The following is a 4,528-nucleotide window of genomic DNA, read 5'->3' on the forward strand; positions in this document are numbered from 1 at the left end:
AATGAATTTTGGAGTGTTTCGGTTTCTTACCGGTTTGGTTTCGGTTTCGGTCCGGGTTTTGAGCCGGTTTCGGTTTGGTTTCGGGTTCATCTGGTTTTCGGTGCGGTTCGGTTTGGTTTTGGGGTTACAATACTTGAAACCGAACCGAACCAATAAGGCTTCGGTTCGGTTCGGTTTGGGTTGTTATCGGTTCGGTCCGGCCGGTTTTACCGGTTCGGTTCAGGAATTGACACCCCTACTTGGGACAATAGGACGGCCTTGCTAGTGTCTTTGTGTGTGTGACAATTTTCTAGTTGAGTGAATTGAATGCGAACCAGCGAGGCAGAGACGGCAAAAATTGGCCTTCTTGAAAATTCTATCTCCCTCCCTCTCTTTCCGTCCTTCCCTCCCTGTCTCACTGATATATACATGAACGCATTGTGATATTTTCTTTTAACTTTGAAACAAATTATAATTTTTCTGTTCTATTCTTCACTGATTCATAATCAAGGTTTGAAAACTAGTTTCCGCATTCGAGGAAGGCCGAGTCTTGAGCGACTCTAGACCTTGGCTGATACCGACCCACATCAAAATTTTACTGCTTTTAGATGGATCAAGAAAACAATGCTCGAAAGGTAAAATTTTGAGAGAGAGAGAGAAAATCATACATGCTTTCCCTTAAACTAGAATGGAGGATCGATTGAAAGGTAACCAGGGACGCAGCGGGAGAGAGATGAACCCAAAAATCTCAGGTTGAATGGTTTCTTCTTGAGCGTTTCAGGTCGCTGAAGAGCGCTTGAGCGAGAGATTGAGAGGTCAAATAATGGTTTTTTTAGGTTGGGAGAGATTGAGATGAGAGAGAGATGGAGATAGAGTGGGAGCAGATGGAGGAGTTCGTGTGGAAGGGAGAAATAGAGAGCGGGAATGAACAAAATTCTCCCACGAATCAATTATATTATTAAATTGTCCAACCTTATAGTAGGGGTGCAATAGATCGAGTTGGGTCGAGTTTCTTAAAACCTTAATCTAATCCTATCAAGCCCATGTTTAAGCCCAATCTTGATGGGGGTTCATATCAATCCAAGCTAGTCCTAACTGACCCTATCAGGTTGGGTTGACCCTGAATTCTATAATGGTTGGATTAACCTTGGTTGATCTGTTTTTACATACTTTGTTTTTTTTTAGGTTTATTTATTAGTGTGTAAAAAATAAAGGCATTCAAATTACATAACTTAAAGTAGTGGAGTTGGACTAATTTGTCCAACAAACAAGATAAAATATTCCTGCTCAAAAAGCCAATTACATTCTTAATCTCCCTGAAAATGTGATAAAATGAACTAGACCTGAAAGAGGCTAAGTGGGTGATATCATGTACAATTCTGATCATCTCCGAGGTCAAGGATGGTTCCCATGATTGAGGTAAGACATCAATTCTTTCTTTGTTACCCAATTTCACCTCAAGAGCTCAATTCCTTCGGATAACCCTTGAAGAATCCCCGCCCTCAGTCATATTCAAACATATTGAACTAGTCACCATAGAATACGTGGGGAGACTGGAAAATAGTGTCCCATCGCATCCAATTTAGACCTTAATAAATATTTCTATGATCCGAGATTTAAATTGCCAAAAGATCTTCTGCAGTGAGTGGTGGGGTGCCATGAACATTCAATGGTTAGGGGTGCATGATCGGGCTCTTCCCGCCATTGAATACTCACTACACTTCACCACTCACCTTGGAGAATTTGGACTCATTAAGTCACGGTCGATTATGATCTAATCAAAAAGTCATGCCTCCCATAGTCCCAATCGCAAAGCTCCCCTGCAGACTTAAATTGAGCTCAAAAGCAACCATCCCTCCACATCCCCATAAATCTTCTTTTGGCTCTTTGTTGGCAACAAAATCCTCCCCCATGTCATGGTCAGCTGACCGTATTGGTGTGTGCGCAGGCATGTCAGAATCTTTCTTGAGATTCAATAGTAGATCTAACTTCAATCAAACGACTTGGGCTCTCCTCTTACCTCGATCGCTCTAAAGACTTTTAATGTTCTTTGCGAAAACGTGATGCAAGGATTGAAAAAGATGAAGACAAATGATAGTAACTAATATACAAGGGAAAAATGTAATCATGTCTCTGTTAATATTCAATATACCAAAAATACGTATGTTGTTCTCTGTTGATGTTAAACATACCAGAAACGTGATCTTTATCTCTGTTGATGCTAAACATACCAGAAACATGATCGTTACACTATGAAATGAAATACACGACTTGAAGGAAGTACAGGACATCAAAAGAAAATGCTAATCTGAAACATGAAAGATAAAAGCAGAATGAAAGATAGATTTGATATTTGAGTTTGTTAAATAAGTTGATTATGCCTTATTTCTTCCACCATAGTCTTTTTCATAGTTTTATTTGTAAGATCCTACTCTCTTGACAATTTCGTAACTGCAGGAACCCATGTGCCATGTCCTTAGTGGGGTAGTTATTGGAGGTACACTCTCTTAATTTGTTATAACTACCTTAACCGCTTAAGCCATATCTTTGTTACTTCCTTGGAACTAACTCACGTTTATACGAACTATATTGATTGACGATCGGTCAAGCTGGCCGAAAAGTCAGAATCAGTTAACTGACCGTAAAATTTCACAATGGTCAGCTGACCATAGAAAAATCACACTTAGTCAACTGAGCGTAAAAAGTCGCAATGGTCAGCTGATCGTACAAAATCACAATCGATTAGCTAACCATAAAAGTCACAACGGTCAACTGACCATTAAAAGCCACAATCAATGGACTGATAGTAAAACATTACGATCAATCATCTGACTGTATTCGGTCAATTCTCTCGATCAACCTAATGGTTATTCTGACCGATCAACTCCTTAATATAAGGTCGTCATTTTTTTTGGCCAATTTGATTATCGATCTGCTCCTTAACACAATCAGTCAATAAATTAACGTCGATTTATTGACCAATTGTCTTGTAAGCCAGATTTACTAAAATCAGATACCAACACTCCTAGACCTTCTTTCCTCTTTTGTACTGGTCAAAATTTTTATTTTTTTTTATTTTGGATGAATGAAAAATATATTAAAACAGAAAATGAAAACAAATATAACATACAATGCCAGATTGGCTAGACCAAGGAGAAAGCCCTTACCAAGCCCTGAAGTGATGGGTCTCAACCCGTAAGAGGGGACAAACCCAAAAAGGAGGGAGGAGAAACAAGCAAAAGAAGGGAGGAAAAAAAAAACAGGGAAGAAATTTTTAAACAATAAAAAAAGGCAAAATGGTCGCTGTACGTGCAGAAAAATAGGAATGCAGAACGTTCGGAGCTTGGTGAATGTTCACGTAAGTGATATGATTGACACGTGTTAAATATCTTAATCCTGCTAACAGAGTTGTAAACGGTTATAACTCTGTTTAATGTTATTAATATTTAAATAAATAAATAATAAAAATCCCAATATAAGTGGACTCCTCCTTTCATTCCGCTTAGAACTCTCGATCCTCTCTTTCTCTCTCTCCTTGCTTCTTCTTCAAGGTTGTTCCTTCTTTCTTCTTCCTTTTTCACCGCTCTCCAGTCTAGTTGAAGTTTTGTTTACCAATTTCTCATATGTTCAGTGCCTGAAAATAGTTATGTTGATTTTTTTCTTATCTCATCCTATTTTGAGAGAGAGAGAGAGAGAAAGAGATGATGATGATGGCGGCTATAGAAAGAAGGAACAACGTTGAAGAAAAAGCAAGAAGAGAGAGAGAGAGAGAGAGAATTGAGATTTCTCAATAAAATCGAAGGAGGAGTCCGCTTATATTGGATTTTTATTATTTATTTATTTATTCATATAAAAAAATATTAGACAAGTTAAGTAATCACATCCGTCATCTCTCCACCCTAAAAACTAGGAATCGGTTATAATATAAAAAACTAATAAATGGTTTAGATTAATCTAAACCTAAATGGACGGCTAATATTAAAAGAAAGTGAAAATAAGATTGCAACACGTACGTCCTGCTACCACTCGCCCATAAAAAAAACAGGGGAGAAATTTTTACCCCCTCCCCTAATGTTTGAGAGAGAGAGAGAGAGAGAGCCAATCTCTTTTGACTCTAGACTAGACTTTTAGACTTCCATCTCCTTTAAGTCCCTCAATGTGATATTTTTTTTTTTCCTGCTCTTATTAACATAGGGGCGATGGTGGGGGTTGCGATTGGTTGTTGGCTTTAGGGGTGTCAATTCGTGGCCCGAATCGGTTAAACCGATCGGGATCGACTATTTATAGACCGGCTTAGGCCGGACCGTTTATTAAACGTGTCGGGCTTGAGCCCGGCCCGTTTATAAATGGTCGGTCTCGGTTTTGCTATTTGAACCGTCGGGCGCCCGACCGAGACTGACCGAATAACGTCCGACCTAGACCGGCCTATTGTGCACCGACTTGGCCCGACCCTTTAATGATTGTAGAATACCTATTTTACCCCCCAAATTAAAGAATAAAAACTAAAAAGTAAAGACATGTTCACATTTTAAATAATGGTTATATTTGG

This window comes from Macadamia integrifolia, chromosome 1 (genome assembly GCF_013358625.1).
Source record: "Macadamia integrifolia cultivar HAES 741 chromosome 1, SCU_Mint_v3, whole genome shotgun sequence".
NCBI classification, from domain to species: Eukaryota; Viridiplantae; Streptophyta; class Magnoliopsida; order Proteales; family Proteaceae; genus Macadamia; species Macadamia integrifolia.